Genomic DNA, 14,098 nt, shown 5'->3' with positions numbered 1-14,098 from the left:
ACTAGATATTGTAGATGCTGAACAAAAAAAATAAATCCCTATATTTTGGAGTGCAATAAAACCTTGACCAGAGTTTTAAAGTCACTTGGGACCTTAAAGACATGCTGAGATAAGATTTAACTAGCCCCTATCTTGGTTCAACCTGCTTATAGATCAATAAAAATACACTAGATGTTAAATGAAAGCTTAATAAGTCATATTTGGACAGATTCTAGGAATTTAAAAGTTGGTTTACTGGCAAAAATTTAGTGAATTATATTTTTAAAAATTCCTATCTCAAAATTATTTAATGCTTTCTCAGACTGATTGTCCTTTTGCATTTAAGATAAAATTCAAAGATAAGAGATCTCATGATGGTCTTTAATAAAGTTTTCTTGGCATTTTCCCCAGAAATATATAGATATATCCATTGAGGGTATTAAATAAACAATTTATCAGGGAGACCAGCTCATAATCATAGAGAAGGAAATCAAACCTGCTCTCCAATTCCAATGAGTTCTCAGTTAATGCAACATCTGCCTTGTCTGTCTCGTGCTTGCCCATGTATTAATACACAGCTTTATGCAGCTCCAAAAGTCTCTCAAGCAGAGAATAAATAGAGTTCCAATGAGTTGAAACCTCCTGCTTCTGCTGATACTATGTTATTTTATTTCCCAGTTACTGCTCATTTAGTATTTTTCTGGTTTGGAGATTGTGACTCAACTACCAAGGGTTAGGAAAGAAGAAAAAAAAAGTTTTTTAAAAGGGTGCATTTTAAAGATACTTTTTCTAAGACTTCAAAAAACCCCAGTTTTTAAAAATGTTTGAGAAGGAAATTTCTACTTGTAGCATTAAAACAAGGAAAGAATGTATGATTATAAAGTTATCCCTAGTTAATCTTGCAATGAGGCTATCTTTTCATGGAAATCACCCTAAAGTTCAAAAATGGATATTTTTCTTTCTGGATGTTTTAATAATTATACTTTTTTCACTGAATTTTGCAAATGGGAGTAATAACTTCTGGAAATTTAAAATGAATTCACAGTAACCGTCTTTTAATGGATTTCTTTTAAAGAAGTTTAAAAGAAACTTAGTAAACTTAAATACCCCCATTAGAGAATCCATTACAGAGTTTTTAACATATTAAAACTATTTTAGTTGGTTTTAAATTTATGAGTCCTTCAAGAAGGTATAAAAGCAAGGTCAAATTAACTATTGAATTTATATAATTCAATTTAATTAAAATTGATTAAATTCTTATTATTTGCTCTCTATTATGGTAACTAAGGAAATGTTATAACAATGCTAATAATAACTATAGTACTTATATAGCATCATTAGAATTGTGTATATTATCTCAAAATTTCTTTCACATACTAATATTATCTGCACCTTATGATGCAGATTTTCTTATGAAAAATCTGAAGCTAAAGAAGTGACTTACATAAAGTCACACAACTACTAATGTTGGAAGCATGATTTAAATTTAGATTTTCTTCACTTCAAGTCCAGTTCTCTATGTATCCAAAACACCATAAAAGTCAATTTTGTTAAGCTGTTTTATCCTATAGGCTAAAGGATGCTTTGGAGTCCTTTGACCTAGTAATTTCTTCTCAAATAAAATGGAGATGATAAAGTCTGATGGATGTGGCTCCTTTTAACAATGCTATGATTCAGGCCAGTTCCAATGGTTATGTGTTGAAGAGAACCATCTGCACTCAGAGAGGACTGTGGGGACTGGGTGTGGATAAGACATAGTATTTTTACTATATTATTGTTTACTTATATTTTCTTTTTTTTCCCCTTCATTTGTTTTTCCTTTTTGATCTGGTTTTTCTTGTGCATCATGATAATTGTTGAAATTTATATAAAATAATTGCAAATTTGCTGTCTAGGGGAAGGATTGCGGGGAAGGGAGGGAAAATTGTAATACTAGGTTTTGCAAGAATAAATATCTAGAATAATATCTATGCTTATGTTTTGAAAACAAAAAAAAACTTTAATAAAAATAAATTGTATATTAATGTTTTTAAAAGGATATTAATCATTTTTCCTACCTAACCTTCACAATTGAGTTTACAGACCTTCTTCTCCAAATGACTGATCTGACCATTACAGGGAGAGTAATTTATTTTTGCTTCATATTTCTATTGCAATGATTGCATATTATATTAGTAATTCTTTGTTTCCAATGTATTTCTCAATATTGTTAAGTCATAATGACTTCTTTATTCAAGTAGATCTTACAATACTAGAAAAATCTGTACTTTAAATTTCTCATTTCAATTTAAGTGTCAAACAATTTTTGTCGAATAATTATTGTTTTTTTTCCTTATCCAAAATTAATTTTAACAGCATTTTCCTAACGAAGTTCATAGCAATAAATAGCAAATATTTCCAAATTTAAAGAATCAGTTTCTTCATAAAGAATAGTTGTATCAGAGAAAAAACATCATAAGAATAATAAAAAATAATCTATACCATAATTTTCACAATTGTTAATATTGCATGTTATTAATGTTTGCATTCATAACTTGGACAGAAATTCTGATGTGAAAATATAAGTTAAATAGCAAAAGTTTGTTTATCCTATTCTTAATTTAAAATTTAGTTTTTCAATGAACAAAAGTTTATTTTCTTTCCCTCTCTTCTCCCTCAAAATTTCCCCTTATTTACCAGAGATAAGGAAGTTTCCGGAATCTTCAATTATAAGTTCTGATCCTTTTTTCTCTGGGAAGGTTCTAAATAAACCACTAATGAATGTCTATGGGTTCTTTTCTGGAATGATCAAAGCAGAAAAGGCCCCTCTTAAAATATTAATTTTCCCACTTTAATATGATCTACCAAACTTGTGCTTTGTGCAGTAACGGAAGCTTAGAATAATCATCACATCACAGTAAAGAATGTTTAGTGAAGAGTAAGAATAGTGCTTTCCTAAAACTATAACTTTTAGTTTTTAATAAAGTCTTTCACTTTGGGAAACTATTTGTTCCAAACAAGAATCTTTGTCATTTCCTATCTATTTCCTTTCATTGATTTACCACCCACATAGATCTAATATCAAGTAAGATACATTTGGAAAATTATATAAGTAGGTAGGTAGGTAAATAAGGCAAAAAGACAAGTATCAACAAATCATTGAGAGTCAGTGCCATTTATGGTTTGATGTGTTCAGTCAAAACTCCTAAGTGCAAGTACGTATTCTCTCCTATTTTTCTCTTCATTTGTGCAGAAAAAAAAAATCTCCTAAACCTACTTTTGCTGCTCTCCAGATACTCTGATACTTTTTTCACTGAAGTAAAACATTATAGTATTTATTTATTAATTATCAAAAATGTTTTCTCATCAACATGTTTTTATTGGATATGTGTATCTGATCATTCAGGAAAAAAATAGTGAAATTAAATTAGACTTTTTGACTAAAGAAGGCATAAGACTATATATTTAATACATAGGTAGAATTAAACACACACAGATATTCAAATTATTGATGTTATCATTTCTGTGTGTATCATAAATGTATGCATAAATATAGTTATGCAAAAATATTTGAAAAGAAATTACATCTGTCATACTTTGCAAAAAAATTTACCCAGCCTTTCAATCTATATTTTAATGCACATATTGAGAATGACTGAAAAATTACCAGAATTTAATAGAAGATCTTGTTTATATCCTTATTATCACTTCCCCTATCTTCATTACCATTTGCACAATGTACTTCTGTCTGTTTCAAGTTGTTCATAACTTTGGCATTCAATAATTTCTCAAATCAAGATCCAAGATTCAAAGTATATTTAAGCATATTTAAAGACTCTCAGAATCTGACACGTAAACTAAAACAAAACAAAAGCCAAACCAAAAAAAATCTGGTTTTCCTTTTTTATTATTAGTTTCATGAATGTCATTATTTTTAATAAATGGCATTTGCCTTTACCAATTCATGGAGAGATTTTATAGTATATTGCAGTTTGAGGGCATGGAGATATCACAATTTATCACTTTTATTTTAATTGTAGACATGAGAAAAATAAGAGGGAAGGACGAATTTCCTTGAGGTCACATAACTTATGAGTGACAGATAATAACTTTGGTCTCTTGGCTCCAAGTATCATGCTATTTCTATTCTGTACAGCTACTTCTGTCAAACTACAGAATACAATGAATTGAAACTAACATTCAGAGGTAATGTTATAGAGTAACATGAAATTTTTGAAAGCCATTTGTATAATGATATAATTGCACATGGCAGCACCTTGCTTTACTTACTGCATAGATTCACCCCATATTCACTCCCATAACTGTGATTCTCAGACATTCAGAATGTTCTCATGGCTCTTACACTAAAAAGTAAACTGAGGTTCTTATATGGTAATCACTGCAACCTTAGAGGGTTGAAATGGAGAGGGAAGAAATGTAATTATCACCATGCCTTTTTTCCAAATCGTCAAAGGGTATGAACAGAAAATTTTCAGATGAAGAAATTAAAACCATTTCTAGTCATACAAAAAGGTTCTCTAAATCACTATTGATCACAGAAATGCAAATTGAGACAATTCTGAGATGCCACTAAACACATCTCATATTGGCTAAAATGACAGGAAAAAACAATGATGAATATTGTAGGGGATATGGGGAAACTGGGGCACACATAGATTGTTGGCAGAGTTGTGAACTGATTCAGCCATTTTAAAGAGCAGTGTTGAACTATGACCAAAGGGCTATAAAACTGTGCATACTCTTTGATTTAGCAGTTTATTTACTGGGATTATATTCCAAAGAGATCTTAAAGGAGGGAAAGAGACACACATGTGCAAAAATATTTGTGGCAGCCTTCTTTGTAATGGCAAGAAACATGAAATCAAGTATTTGCCCATCAATTTGAGAATGGCTGAATAAGTTATGGTATTTGAAGGGCTTGTGCTTTATTCACTATACCACCCTGATTTTGTTAGTTTTTCCATAAAACCAACTTTTAGTTTTTTTTTTTTTAGTTCAGTAATGTTCATACTTTTATTTTTATTAATCTCGATTTTTTTTCACAATTTAAAACTTGGTATTTAATTGGGGATTTTTAATGTGTTCTATTTTCTAGCTTTTTTACTTGCATACCTAATTCATTGATTTCTCTTTCTCTATTTTATGCAACTAAGCATCCAGAGATATAAAACTTCTCATAAGAACTGCTTTCACTTAACCCTTAAAATTTTGGTATTTTGTATCATTATTGTTGTTATCTTGTAAGAAATTATTGATTGTATCTATGATTTGTTTCACCTACTCATTCTATATTTCCTATTAATTTTAGCCTATTTTCCCTAGTCTTATATTGCATGTACTGTTGCATTGTGATCTAAAAGAGATGAATTTACTATTTATGTCTTTCTGCTTTTGATTTTGAAGTTTTTGTGCCTTAAAATATCATTAATTTTTGTGTAGATGCTGTATACTGCAGATTGAAAATTATATATTTTGTCTCCATTCAATTTGCTCCAAAGTGTACTTCTACTTTTCTTTTTTCTAAACTACTTACCTCTTTAACATGTTTCTTATTTATTTTATGGTTTCACTTAACTAGTTTCCTGAGAGCAAATTTGAGATTCCCCCACTAGTATACTTTTGCTATTTAATTCTTCTTGCAGCTCTCTTAACTTCTTCTCTAAGATTTTGGATGCTATACCACTTTGTGTATTTATGTGTGATATTGATAATATTTCATTATCTATGGTACTCTGTAGCAAAATGTAGTTTCCTTATTTCTTTTAATAAGATCTATTTTTGCTTTCTCTTGATCTGAAATCAGTATTGCTAGCTTTGCTTTTATTTATTTGTTTGTTTGTTTGTTTGTTTATTTATTTGTTTGTTTATTTATCTATCTATTTATTTATTTATTTATTTTTTAGTTTATTTCCTTATTTATTTATTTGTTTGTTTGTTTATTTATTTACTTATTTATTTATTTTTAACATCAGCTGAGACATAATATATTCTGCTCCAGGCTTTTACTCTTACTCTGTATGCATGACTCTGCTTTAAATATGTTTCTTGTGAACATCATATTGTGGAATTCTGGCTTTAAATCCAGTCTGTTATCCTCTTTGGTTTCTCGGAGAATTCTGAAAAATAAATATGTCAATTATTTACTCTTTGAGTCTACTCTGATGAGAGTAAGATTCACACAATCCTCTAAATTCCCTCATATGTGGTAGATGCCTCTTCCTGGGATGTAGTTTCCTTCTTTTTACCTCTTCTTTCTCTTTATGTGATACTATCCCCTTCACTTTACTACTTCTCTTTTTTATGTTATGTCAGTAAAATCAAATTATCCATGTGGACTTTCTGTATATCCACAACAGAAATACAGTTCTCAAGAGTTTTTTTTTTTTTTTTTTTTTTTTTTTTTTTTTTTTTTTTTTTTACCTTTTTCTGCTTTTCTTCAGTCTTGTGCATGTAGATCAAATTTTTTGTTTTAAGTCTGGTTTTTTTCATAGAAACAAATGGAATTCCTCTGTTTCATTAAATGACCATCTTCTAGCATGGAAGAAAATGCTAAACTTAACTGGGTAGTTTATTCTTGATTGCAATCTTGTTCTTTTGCCTTTTGGAATATCGGGTTCCAGGCCCTTCGATCCTTTAATGTGAAGGCAGCCAGATCTTGAGTGACCCTTATTGTGGCCCCTTGATATTTGAATTGTTTTTCCCTCGCTGCTTGCAATATTTTTTTCTTTAGCATGGTAGTTCTGCAGCTTAGCCACAATGTTCCATGGATTTCTTTTTGTAGGGCCTTTTTCAGAAGGTGTTTGATGAATTCATCCCATCCACATTCACAGTTAGAATTAATAATGCTGTATTTCCTGACATCCTATTTTCCCCAAGTTACACTTTTCTTTCTGCTTTTCCCTTTTGTCTCCTCCCTAGTGTTTTTCTTCTGACCATCACCTCCCTCAAATAAGTCCTCCTTTTTTACAGTCGCTCCCTCTCTCTTATCCCTTTCGCCTTCCACTTCTTTTCTCCTTTCTATCAGCCTCCCTCTTTCCTGTCCCCTTTCTTCTACTAATGCCCTATGGATAACACAGGTTTCTCTAAGAGCTAAAGATGTCTGATATTTTCTCTTTGATCCAAATCTGATGAAAGAAAGGTTCACATAATGCTCATCCTCCTCCCTTTTTTTTCCTCAACTGCAATAAATCATTTTTTCCTCTTTATGATATGTAGTTTACTCCATTTGACTTTCCCTTTCCTCTTCCTCTAGGTCAAGACCTTTTTATGTTTACTTTCTTTTTTACATCATCAAAATAAAATCAAATTATTTATACACACTTTAATCATGTCCATATCAGAGATACAGTTTTCAAGAGTTAAACATATCATCTTTCTACATAGGGATACAGACTTTTTAACTCTTAAAAGAAACAGTTGTTTTATACTTTCCTTTTTACTTTTTAATGCTTACCTTACATTTTGCATTTGAAGATCAAATTTTCTGTTCAGCTCTGGTCTTTTCAGAAGAAATAAATTAAATTCATCTGTTTCATTGAATGTCCACCCATTCTCCTGAAAGATAACATTTAATATTCCTGGAGAGTTGATTCTTGGTTGCAATCCAAGTTTGTTTGTCCTATGAAAGATCACATTTCAAGCCCTTTGATCCTTTAAGGTAGAAGATCATAGGTCCTGGATAATTGTAATTGTGGCTTGTCTATATTTGAGTTTTTTCCTCTCTGGCTTCTTGCAATATTTTCTCCTTAATCTCATAATTCTGAAATTAACTATGGTATTCTTTGGAGTTTTCATTTTGGTTTCTCTTTCAGGAGGTGATCAATGAGTTCTTTTTATTATTATTATTATTAATTTTTTTTTATTTTCAAAACATATGTTAGATACTTTTGAACTTTCATCCTTGCAAAACCTTGTGCTCTGAATTTTTCCTTCCCTTTTCCTCACACTCTCCTCTAGATGGCAATTTATCCAATATATGTTAAATATGTGCAATTATTCTGTTCTTATTTCCACAATTATCATGCTGCACAAGAAAAATCAGATCACAAAGAAAAAAAGATAGAGAAAATAAAATGCAAGCAAACAACAACAAAAGGAGTGAAAATATTATGATGTGATCTCCACTCAATCCCCACTGTCCTTTCTCTGGGTAGAGATGGCTCTCTTCATGACAAGACCATTAAAACTGACCTGAATTATTTCACTGTTGAAAAGAGCCATGTCAATTGAGTGTAAAATGTTTGCTCTATTGTCTTTCTACCCAGGTTACTTATACCTTTGGAATCCATTTCTTACAGTGCAACAAGAAATTTAGTTTTACACACATATATTGTATTTAGGTTATACTGCAACACATTTAATATGTATGGGATAGCCTGTCATCTCGGGGAGGGAATAGAAGGAGGGAGCGGAAAATTTGGAAAAATGAATACCAAGGATAATGTTGCTGTAAAAAAAAAATTACCCATGCATATGTACTGTCAAAAAATTATAATTATAAAATTAATAGAAAAATAATTTGAAAAATAAAAAGAAAAGAGCCATTTCCATCAGAATTGATCATCATCCAATCTTGCTTTTGCTGTATAAAATGATTTCCTTGTTCTACTAATTTCATTTTGCATGTAAGTTCATGTAAGTCTCTCCAGGATTCACTGAAATAATCCTGCTAATATTTTTTAATAGAATAATAATATCCCATAGCATTCAATATACCATCATTTATAAAGCCATTTGGGCATCAAATCACTTTCCAATTTCTTGACATTACAAATAGGGCTTCTACAAACATTTTTGCACATGTGTCCCTTTCCCTTCTTTGTGATCTCTTTGGAACACTAGTCCAGTAAATAAACTGCTGGATCAAAAGGTATTCACAGTTTTGTAGTCCTTTGGGTATAGTTCCAAATCGCTCTCTAGAATGGGTGAATCAGTCAAAACTCCTCCAGCCTGGTGAAAGGGCAGTCTATTCTATTTCACAAATTCTATTTTTCAATGAGTTTTTTTTTTTTCAAATTTATTTTGTGAGGTGTTTTATGCTTTTTCACTATATTTATTTTTAAAGGAGTTTTTTTTCATATAATTTTTGTTTCCTTTTCCAAGCTCACGTGCAAAGTTATTTTCTTTCCCCATATTTCTTCTAACTCTTTTAAGATTGATTTTGAGATGGAGATAAACTCAAATCAATCTTTGGGCCTTCATTTGGAGATAATTTGCCTTTTATGTCCCCAGGGTTTGAGGTTTGTTCTTCTTTGTCTTCATAAAAGCTATCTATGCTTACAGTTCTTTTTCCTTTTTGGCTCATTTTTCAAGGTTGAGGTTTGCTCTTAACACAAAGGGAAATTGCCCCAGAGATTCCTCTATAAACCACAGTGGCTACACCCTGCTTTGTGATTAATGCTGCTGGCTTCCATCTAGTGCTGAGTAGGTATGGTCAGCCTTATTCTGGTTTTCAGGGGCCCACTATTTCAGTTTCATAGTTTAGTTGCATTTCTTCAGCTAGTTTGCTAATCTACTGGCTTCTGAACCAGTAGTATAGCCAACACTGCTGTATTTTGATTAATAGCCTTCTGATGCTGGGACACTACATTGCCCTGGGTTTCCTTGTTGAGCATGGATTCAGCCATATCCACCCCTCCACCCCACCTCTGTGCCCAATTGATATAGACTTTTTCTGAAGTTCATCCAAAATATCTTCTACTAGAAATTTTTTACTCTCATAATATTTGTGTACTCTGTCACTCCAAAACCAGTTCAGAGGCTTAATCTGGTGTTAATCTGAGGTAAACCAGGAAAAACTCAAAGACCTATCTACTCTTTACCACCTTGCCTCCACCCCCCATACATTTATTTTTTTTTAAATACTGGAACATAGAAGATGACAAAAATGTATTATTTCTTATTTTAAAAAATAAAATTATGAAGCAAAGTACTTGGATTCAAGGCATTACTTGAATTGACATATTTGGAAAGATGTTGTTTAAGATTTTTTTTTAAGTTGAGTTGTAAAAGACAATAAAAATATTTTCTGCTTTATAGTTTTCATATATGAATCCTAGTAGTCGAGATCTTTTCTGAACATAATTAATTTTAACTATGTGTTTCATATGTCTAGTTTTTTTTTCTGAAAGAATGTTATTGACTTTTGTTACTTATGCAATCAACAGTATCTGAAATATCTACTTGATGCAATTAATAACTTATTCAATCAAATGATTTTTATTCTATCTGAAATTAAGTAATTTATTTGATCTATTCTTCCTGCTTACATACTTAATGGTTGTTTCATATATGCATTCCATAGATATGTTGGAATGAACTTCCTTTCTGACAGTTTTTTAAATTAATTTATTTTTGTTTAATTTTACTTAATTTTTAATTTATATAATACAACAATCAATTCCATTGCATAGTACAACAAAAAGATGATTGTAGAAAAAAACTATAAATTTACTATGTATAACTTGTTATTCCTTTCAAATATACATACAATTTTCATATAAATTATTATTCTAAAAGTTTTTTCTTCATTGGCTTCCCCCATCATTCTTCATAGTCAGATTACTTGAATCTAGAGCCTCTTCATTAATTCATTAATTCTATATAGACTAGAACTGAAATATATCGATAGCCACTTAAGAGATACTATAGAGATGGGATGATCCCAATACAGAAATTTTCAGGACTTATATTCAGCTCTCTTCTGCATTTGCTCATGGGTATCCACTGTATGTATAAAATTCATGTGTAATAGACTTCTATCAACTGGTTAACCTATACACCTGAGTATATGTTATTTTAAAGAAATTTTAACTAATGTTTCTATTCATCTGAGAAAACAGTTGGGCAAAGGGGATTTGGAAGTAGGAGACACAATTTCCCTATCTACACAAAGGATATTTATTCTGTAAATTTAAGCAAAAATTATGTTCATTAAACTTTATTCGGCTTCTATTATGCATTTGTTATAAAGAGAGGAGGTTTTGCATAGTAGATAAAACAGTAAACCTGAGAACCAAGTCTGCCTGTGTTCAAGGCAGTTATTTCATCCTGAATGAGTCCATTAGGCTTTTTCTAAACAAATTCCATTCTTTGAGACTAAAAGTTACAGAATGGTTTCCAAATAAGCTCACTATACCAAGTAATCGTAGTCTGAACAAGTAAACAAATGACATTTTAAAAAGATACATATATTTTTACCATATTTACTCATATTCATTTTCATAACCTACTTAAGATCAATTTTACAATTATTGTTAAGAAAATCTATTTTTCAGTAATGCAAATGATTATAGAAAAAATTTAATCCAAGATTATATTGGCTAATAATGGAATACTTACTAATTTCTTCCCTGGATATTACTTTTAGTTAAGGAATTATTTTATAATTACTACACATTTTCTGTAATGAAATGTTTTAGTGATAAATAATAAACTATATAATATATTGACAATGTAATATTTTATTTTAATGAATAATTAGTTGAAATGTGATAAAATTACTAATCTACTATTATTAAAAGCAAAATAAATCTCAAAGGACATGCAACTTTTTAACTTACAATAATAGAATACTGATAAATTCACACTGAAACATGGAAATTTGCAGCTGCATTAGATATGTATTCCCTAAACCTATGTCCATGTTTCAATTAAAGTCCACTGTCAACATTACTTCACCAAATTTACTTGATATTCTGAAGAATGAAAATGTTTACTAATGAAAAATGTATTACTCTGTTGAATTGCTAACTTTCTTTGACTCTAATAATTTAGGTAGTTGTATGATCATGTATGTCATTTTATATTTCTGGACTTTTTTTTTGCTCGTCTGGAAATTGAATAATTTGAATTAGCAGACTATGCATAATCCTCTTATATGTGTGTAAATAGAAAGAGAATTCACACTGATAAAAGAACCCATCCTTGTTGAATGGAAATATAAATCATAAAATACACATTGAACAATAGGATTCACAGAAACTACCTTATATTGGAATTGACTATCATTAGCTGAGTACTTCTTTTGAATTCTGGAGATTGTACTCCAACTAAATTTTTGAAAAAGATTCAATGTCAAGGACATATTTGGAAATAGGTTTGCTTTTATGGCTTTTTCTTATTTTCTACAAGCAACTATATATAGTATCTTGCAATCATTCCATGATCATGTACATGGGCACATAATAAATGTTTCTTTAATTGACTTCAAATACAATCATGCATACATTTAGTTAAAATGGAAAATTTAAAAACAGGTTTTTAAATATATAAATGGGGTTTCATATATGTTCCCCAGGATGCAAAGAGAATCAAAGTGTTATCTTCATAGCTAAATTAATGATTGTAAGTTCTGCATGATAAAGAACTGTAACTTTATACATTAATTTTTGCACCAAGCTCAGAATTATTCTTGCTTAGATATTTAACAATGTTCATTATTTCACAAACAAACAAACAAAAAATTAGTGTAAAAATTAAGATTATTTGTTCAATTACCTATAGCAGAGTGGGATTACCTATAGCAGAATTAGCTATCTTATATTTAAAGATATGCTGAACTATAGGTTTGATTAGGATTTTGTCTAATAGAATCACATTTGAATATGATCATCAGAAGACATGACTAAAGAAAGAAGGATTATTTTTGTTATGTAAAAAATGTAAGTCATTCAGTAAGGATTTATCAAGTACCTTGTATGTACAAGCACCGTACTTAGATTTGGGAATATAAGTACAGTTAAAAGAAAGGCAGACTTTATCCTCAATTTAATGTGAGAAAACAACATAAAAGGAAAGTCAAAAAGGAAAAGTGATATAAAGATATGTGGCATGGTGGCATAGTAGAGAAAGTCTATAGTGCAACCTAAAAAGTAAGAAAGTAAACATAATTGAACTTAGCTAGGTTGATTACTCTTCTTAAAAGAAGTTTGTAAGAAGAGACATTCTAATTAGAATTAGAGTTCAAGGCCAGAGGGGATGGTGAAAGTGGTAATTCCATAATGTACATTTTAGAGCTGGAGTAAACTTCCAATATAAACATATTTTTGAAGAGAATTCAAAAACTAGTGTATAACGGAACATACTTAGTAACTAAATAAAACAAAGCAAAACTGCTCATTTAATAACAACCACAAAACAAAAATGAATAGTGAATTAAAAGGTGAAAACTACCTTTCTGTTCTATGAAGCCAAAAAATAAGCAATGTATTCTATGTGATAGAAATCCAAAAGTAACAACAGTTGAAAGCACAGGAGGTAAGAAAATATCAAATGATAAAGCCATAAATTCATTTAAAATTGAAAAAAAATAGATGATGAAAAGTCAAAATGATAGCAGTTATTAAAACATGGCTAAAGCCTTTACCTAATTTACTCTTTATAATATATGTTTTATAAAGGTTTATCTCTCATATCTTATCAATAAAATCCATATAAAAATTTTAACACAGCCTACTATCCCAGGAATCAAAGCATAAGATTCTTCCATCCCTTGTATTATGTGTACTGTCTCAAATCTCCTTCACATTGCTGCATCATCTTTGCAAATATAGTCATTTATTGGTCTATTCATTTCCATAATCTCTATCCTTCAAGCTAATGATTAAAAGTGATATAGTCTATGGTATATATGAATTTGTAATTAAATATTAAATCATAATGTAGTATTTGACCTTTCTTTTTTCATAGTGAGTCATCATTTGTTAAAAATGTAAGCAGATTGTATACTTTAGAAGAAAGTGTAGGGATACAACATTTTATCAGATGAGGTTTATAATATGTTGATTGATGAGCATTCATTAAGTCCTTAATATGTTCCTGGATCTCTCATAAAATTGGGCCTTCAAATACAAAAAAGTAAACAATTACTTTTTATAAAAAGCATTAAAACTCAGTTCTAAATTTGAAATGAATGAGAAAATTGCCACTTTCATTATGTAGAAATAGTGTGATGGAAAGAATGGAATTAGTCTTGTACTTGGGATCAAAAAGACATGTGGTTCAAAGTCATCTTCCAGTCCCTCACCACTTTTTAATGACATAATAGTATTCCCACACTCATTAGCTATGAGAAAATAGAAATATCAATTGCCTTAACTGAATCTCAATTTCTGTGTAT

Source organism: Sminthopsis crassicaudata, chromosome 4 (genome assembly GCF_048593235.1).
Source record: "Sminthopsis crassicaudata isolate SCR6 chromosome 4, ASM4859323v1, whole genome shotgun sequence".
Classification (NCBI taxonomy): domain Eukaryota; kingdom Metazoa; phylum Chordata; class Mammalia; order Dasyuromorphia; family Dasyuridae; genus Sminthopsis; species Sminthopsis crassicaudata.
Note: the sequence above shows the minus strand (reverse complement) of the source record.